Genomic DNA, 7,285 nt, shown 5'->3' with positions numbered 1-7,285 from the left:
GTAAGACACAGTCACATTTTGTGGTAAAGACGTTTCCTTTTCTATTTTACGTGTGACTTTTTCCCAGTGCTGAAATTTCAAGAGTCTATGGCAAACAGTCTCCCGTGGCTCTCAGGGTTTCTTGTAACTGTCCTTGGGTGCTTTGTTCTTGAAGGTTTCGGTGTTTCACTGTTGCTTGCATCCCACAGTGAGAAGACTCTCCTCTGTGTACTATCGTCACCCATTGTTTCACAGAACTGAAAAGAAGTCTCATAATGAAGCCTGCGGTGTGCGGAGGGGAGCCGAGCCGAGGCCTCCTGTGTGACTGTGATAGGGGCTGGTAAGGCCGAGAGAGCATCAGGGCCCCAACCGTCCTCAGAAAGAAGGTTGTGTAAGTCATTCTCCCACTGCCTTCTGCCAGAGAATGCTAGCCTGGTGCTTAATAGGATCTATTATACAAAGCCAGAAATAGGTATTTATATATGATATATTTTTATATGATAAATTATATGAAGCCAGTCAATGAAAGGTTATTTTCCAGAGGCTCAGTATGTGTCCATTCATTCATTCATGCATGCATGCATTTGTTTAAAGTCATTCATTGCATTTCTCACATGACAAATACTATGTGAGATGAGAAACAGAAAGCTCAATAAGCAACCATCTTTCCAAACTCAAGGAATTACAGACCGACCAACAAACCATGAGAAAGTCACAGGGCATCTTGAAACAGTGAGCTAAAAGAACGGCTTATCTCAACCAGGGCTGACTTTGATCCCAGAGAACATTTGTCATGTCTAGAGACATCTTTGCCATGGACTGGGTGAGAGCTCTTACTGGTATCTAGAGGCCAGGGACACTCCTAACCCCTCCCCCACCTCAGTGCCTACGACAGCCACCCCACCCCCCCCAGTGAGGGATTATCCAACCCAAAATGTTAGCAGTGCCAGCTGAGAACCTCCGACCTCATGGGATGTGTGGTGATATGGTCAGTTTGTTCTGGTCAGCTCAATGCTCTGAGCTCTGTCAATCATTTCTGATCTTCTCCCACATCCATCACTGCCTGGCTTTTGCCCCTCAGCCAGTTTATCTTCATAGCTTTAACTTCTTCGTTTGTAGAATGGAGCTCAGATCCCTAAGCTCTAAATCCCTTCCAGCCTGAGAGTCTGTGGTTTATTGGGACCATGTTTGTGTTTCCACTGAACTCTGCTCCCAACAAGAAGATGCTGAGGCCAGTGACTCTGCTCAGCTTCAGGTCAGGGAGATAACCTGGCTTCCTGCGCAGCTATCGAGCATAAATCAAGGAGAAGGCCCAACCATCCTGGCTCAGGACTGTCCTATCACAACTTAAGCTTCCCCATCAATACCCAAGAGTCATTTAACTTGACCACCACCACCCTGGGTCTGAAGAAGAGATTTGAGTGGATGAAGCAGAGTGGACATTTCCTCAGATGCTGTGTCAGTGATTAGATCCAACCACAAACGACACTTTACTCCCTTTGGGGGGTCTGAGGCAGCAGTAGGACCAGAAGAGCCAGCCCAGGGTATGGGGCAGTGGACTATGGTCGCTAGGTGTCTGTGGGCAGCCTTAAAGGGGACCTCTTGTTATCTGTCTCCTTAAGGTCAGGGTAGACTGGATTCTTAGCCACGTATTTCAGACTGTAAGGCTATGTGAATAGACACCCAGAAACTCTTGGCTGTTCCCTCTCTCCTGTGATGTGCTTTTTTAAGCTTATCCACCAAACAGAAAGAGCCTGTTAGGACTGGAAGACAAGAGCAGGCTTGAGACACAGAGGAACCAAGGGCTGGAGGAGGGAGTCCAGAGGCTCCGGAATATAAGGCTGCCTCAGTACTCGAGCAGAGCTAAGCTGTCACCAGAGAGTGGGGAAGCAGCAAGGACAGGGCTGGCTTTGGCAGACACCCTCATTCCAGTGTCACTAAACTCACTGTCCTAGCAGAAGAGTATCCAGGTCTGCAACTGGAACGCCTTTGTGTCCTCTCCACCACCACCCGGAGCCACTTGAGGTAGCAGTCTGAAAGCGATGAAAAATAAGCAATCTTTATTCCTTTTTAACTGAGAGGAAAAAAAAAAAAAAAACCAACGACGACACTGAATTCCAGACTCGTTCAGTAACATGCCCAAGTTACTTCAGCTGCTAGACTAGGAGACTCCATTAATGTCAGATCTGCTCCACGGAAGCATAGACAAAAAATATTCTCAAGTCAGCTGGACACAGCTTGGATTGACTGTTTGGTTGTGTTTAATTTATAACAAGGAGTATATGGAAATCTTTCTTAAGACTTAATTTTTAATTAAATGTATGTATGTATGTCTCTATACATGTAGAGGAGCACATGACTGCAGTGTCCACAGAAGACCAGAAGAGGGCGCTGTGCTTGTGCCGGGGAGCTGGACTTGAGGAAGCTGTGAGTTGCCCAGTATAGGTGCTGGAAACTGAGCAATCGTTCTTAAATGCTGATCCATCAGCACCTGTGCAGCAGATCTTAAGTGTACATCTCAGTGACTTCCATGTGCATGTACATTTGTGCAGTACGCATGCATATTGACTACAAATCCTTGTCACCCCCCGAAAATCCCCTCACCCTGTTTTACTCAGAGTCAGCCCTTTTGATAAATATCTTTTTCCTTCCATCGTGAGAGCTTAGTTCTATCTATTCCTCGCATGGTTAAAATCATACTCTTTTGTCTCATATACTTCCTGTGTGTGCTCCAGCACATGTTGTGGTAACATTTTGCTCCTTCGCGTGTGGGACAATATCACATTGTATGAGTGCACCCTCTTACGTTTATCTATCCCCTTATGGAGGCTATTCGGGTTGTTTTAGGTTTGGACTTTTGTGGCTATTGAGTCTCAAGGGTTGGATGAGGGCTCTGCTGTTGTCGATGCTAACTTAGCATGAATTAATTCCTCTCCAAACGAAAGCTAATCAAGCCCTCCTCCAAAGCACTGAGTCAGAAGGAAGTCTTAGAGCCCCAGATGACCTTCCCAGCCCTAACCCTCTAACCTCACTCTTTCTGCCCGGTGGCTGCTGATCTGTGTCTTTATCTGTAGTAAGCACAGAGGGTGGTTATCTCTAAACAGGGATGTGACCTCTGCACCTGAAAACTCAAGACCAGGGATTTCACTCAAGTATAAGAAACACACCAATCTCTTACCTCTTCGGATGGCATTTATTCACTAATGGGGGTGGGGGCGGGGGGATGAAATGACCATCTTCCCCTGACCAGGAGCAGCTTCAAAAAAAAAACACCTTTCTGCTTTGGTTTAAATGTAGTTTCTCCATCCAAACCCCTTCTGACTTCACTCTAGCGCAGAGGCAGGACCAGAGTGGCATTGAGAGACAGGAGCATGTGGGAGAGGATTAGAATCCTAGAAGGAATTAACACTTTTCTCCTGGAAATGGGCTCTCAATCTCTCAAGACTGGATTGGTTACCAAGAGAATGGTTGTTTTAAAGCAACCCCTCTCTTTCTCCCCCTCTCTCCATCTCCCCCATCTTTTGCACGAGTGTCTCCTTGCCTTTCCATTTCTCCCAGTACCCCAGTAAAGCGCTGGGTTTTTGGGGTTTGTTTTTTGTTTTTTGTTTTTGGTTTTTGGTTTGTTTTTTTTTTTTTCAAGACAGGGTTTCTCTGTGTAGCCTTGATGTCCTGGAACCCACTCTATAAATCAGGCTGGCCTCGAACTCATAAGGATCCTCCTGCCTCTGCCTCCCAAGTGCAGAGATTAAAGGCATGCACCACCGAAACCAAGCAGATGCCCTAAAACTCCCAGAACCAAAGTACTTTTCTTTTCATTGTAAGTTACCCAGCTTCAGGTATTCTGTGGTAGTACTAGAAAGTAGGATAAGTAACTTACTCCCTTGCCTCCATGAAAATCAACATCAGCTTCTCCTAGGGATGTAGGAAGAACAACGCCCACAGTGGAGCCAAGGACCTGTCTCCCTCCAAAGCTCCTCCATCAGGCACACGTTCTGGGGCCTGCACTGCAGCCTACCTTGCTCTTATCTTGATATGTATGTTTGTCTAGTCCTGCCGCTACAGGCTGGACCCAAGTACAGCATAGCATCTCACTCCATCCTAGAGGACGCATCCTTGGGCATGCAAAGAAAAGAGCAAACAATCATCTGAATTATAATGCACATTTTTTTAAAAAGAAAAATCACTTTGCTGAACATTTAACCTATGAGGATCTGCTAAGCTATAAGCACTGGACAGCCCGAAATCAGAATTACTACATTTGTGGGACCAGGCACCCACCAATTGCTTACAGGAGTGATCCGTGATCCATATTAATTGTTGGTTTGGCAGGATCTAGAATTACCAAGGAGACGAGCCCTGGGCCTGTCTGTAAGGGACGATCTAGATATGATTCATTGAAATAGGAAGGTTTATACTGTGAGTTGAACCATTCCATGGACTAGGGTTCCTAACTGAATAAAAACGAAGGGGCTGGGGTGTCTAGAGAGATGGCTCAGCGGTTGAATGCACCTGCTATCCTTACAGACAGCTCAGGTCTGGTTCCCAGCACCCACAGGCTGGTTCACAACCATCTGCAACTCCAATTCCAAAGGATGGCCTTCCTGGATAGCAGGCACTAACATGGCATGTGCTGTGCGTGTGCATGTGTGCAGGAAAACACTCACACATATAAATAAATAAATCTAAAAAGGAAAACAACAGATAAGGCCAATAATCATCTCTCTGCTTCTTGACTGTCAGTGCCTGTGCACCCCCTGCCATCCCCTGCCACCCCCTGCCACCATGCCTTCCTGGCCATAATAAACCAAACCATGACCTTCCTTCTTTAAGTTGCTTCTTGTTGGGTATTTGATCACAGCTGGGAAAAAAAAGGTACCTAATATACCCCCTAAGATGAGGTTGGCAGACTGCAACCAAAACACCTTGTACAGGATGCTAAAGGCACCAGTTCTGTCCCAATCCCTCTGGGCTCACCCTTGAACTCTCTCCTCCTCCACTCCTCTCCTGTGGAAGCTAGACCCTGCTCTCTACTGATCTCTCTTTTGTGGGCTCAGGAGAAAAAAATAGGGAACAAAGAGATGTCGAGGAGGCTGCAAAGAGCTTTTGCTCAAGCCACTCAGGTCCCTGTAGCCTGCTTTAGAAACTATTTTCCCCTAAACATCACACATGTCTAGGCGAGTTTTCTGGGGACGACAGCTCACCCAGTGCACCTCCATTTCCTCTAATGCCTTGTGTGGAGTCAAGGCGACATGCCACCCACCTGGCTTTACTGGGAGGAAATGATTCACTGGGATGCTAAGGAGCTGGTGGGAGCCCCTGAACCCAGGGCTCCCAGCCCAACAGCAGGCAACGCTAGTCCTGGTTTGTAATGGTCCTTTCCCTAAGCTGGGCTCATCCCCAGCACATGAAAGCCACAACATTGTGTAAACAGCCAGGCAGTGCCATCCCACATCAGCCCATACCTGCCAGGGCTCTCAAGTGTTTTTCTGACCTCTCACGCCCTCCGCCCACCTCTTGTTCTTACCGGAAAAATTCCTCCCCAGAGTTTCCAAATTCAGAAGGGAGAAAAGGAAGATTCCCTTCCATTGTGATTGTGGACAAAAAATAAATCAATTGTAAGTTTCTTACCCCAAATCAGATTTGCTAACGAACTGGTCCAGGGCTGTTAAGGACAAATGTGAATGTTTGCAGAGGTGTTATTGGAAAATCACGGACAGTGGCCAGGAGACGAACCTGCTGAGCTGTGGTTATTGGCATCATGATTCAAAGCAGGAAATTCCTTACATAGCTCACCCTCTCCCAAGCCTGCTGGGAGCAGGAGAGTCCAACTCCTCCCTGGGCTCCCTTCTGTTCCCAGACTGCTACCCACTGAGTCTGAACATGGTTGACCATCTACTTACCAAGCCAGAGCAAATGTGCATGCCCATCCTCCAAATCTCTTCAAGGCCAGAATCTAGGGGAGAAGATAAGAAAGACACTAACCATTCCCTCCAAAAGGCTCCACGTCTTCTTCTATGTAATGTAGCCAGTGAGCAAATAATACACCCTCTCCAGGCAACTTTCCATTCTAGAATATTCCTTCTGGTACCATACCGACCCCCAACTTCCACTTCTCTAACCTCTAAGGATCTAAGACAGACAGACAGATGGACACCACACACACACAGAGTCTATCAGTCAGGGTAGGCTAATTACTACAACAAACGCCCCCAGCACCTCGGTGAACTAACACAATGACAGTTTCACATTTGCTCACATTTAATAGCTGCCCATCTCCTAAACTGAGCCATGACTATACAGGGACTTTCATTTATTTTCTAAGCTATATTTCCTGCTTTCTAAGACACAGTTCTTTAAGGAACTGTAGCTTGCACATTTTTTATGGAAGCAAGAGCTCTCTTCAGTTTTTCTTTACAGTTTGGAGTATAAGGAATAGATCCCAAAGTGCACTGTGTGAATCCCACAAAGTTGGCAGAGATCTGGTCCACCATGTTCAGTCAGTGCAGCCATTAGCGGGCCTAACCCTTTCTCCACTGACACACTGCTCTGGCAAGCAGAGCTCCCAGTCTCGCAGAGACATGGAAGCTGAATTGCCCATAGGATTCTTGCGCCTGGCAGAGAATACTCTGCACACATGGACATTGCAGGAGGACCTTCTGGCCTGGCCTGACACAAGCCTACACGTATTACTGAGTCACTGATGATGGCAGTCCTAGAGGGATGAATGGCTACATCTTCTGCCTTGGAGGCCAGCACTCTGTGACTTCATCTGTGCTTCTGTTGTCAAACGAAATTACCTCACTTATGGATTTAAAATAGAATCCAGACCAACGGTGCTGGCTGTGTAGACGGAGAGGGAGAATTCAGTAGACCAGACCCTGGGTACCAAGCCAGAAGAGAAGTCTGGAAGCTGACACAGGCATTCCCACTGTTCAAACCTGTGGCTTCTTTCTACATTCATCTGCTCACTCATTCAACACTTTACCTACAGACCAAATGGGTCTATTCATCTTGCCAATCATCCTTCCCTTGGGCATGTCTGACTTCTGTGGACCACGTCACCAAACCCGCTTGCCTTTTGGCTGCCATTTGGGTCAGGATATCAGGAGGCAAGAGGTATAAATGAGAAGTTGAAAAGAGAGAGAATAATAGCAAGAAAATAGCAAAACCCAGCTGGGCGTGGTGGCGCACGCCTTTAATCCCAGCACTTGGAGGGCAGAGGCAGGTGGATTTCTGAGTTCAAGGCCAGCCTGGTCTACAGAGTGAGTTCCAGGACAGCCAGGACTACACAGAGAAACCCTGTCTC

The sequence above is a fragment of the Mus pahari genome, chromosome 2 (assembly GCF_900095145.1).
Source record: "Mus pahari chromosome 2, PAHARI_EIJ_v1.1, whole genome shotgun sequence".
In the NCBI taxonomy this organism is placed as follows: domain Eukaryota; kingdom Metazoa; phylum Chordata; class Mammalia; order Rodentia; family Muridae; genus Mus; species Mus pahari.
The sequence above is the reverse complement of the archived record's forward strand: the minus strand, read 5'-3'. Positions refer to the sequence as shown.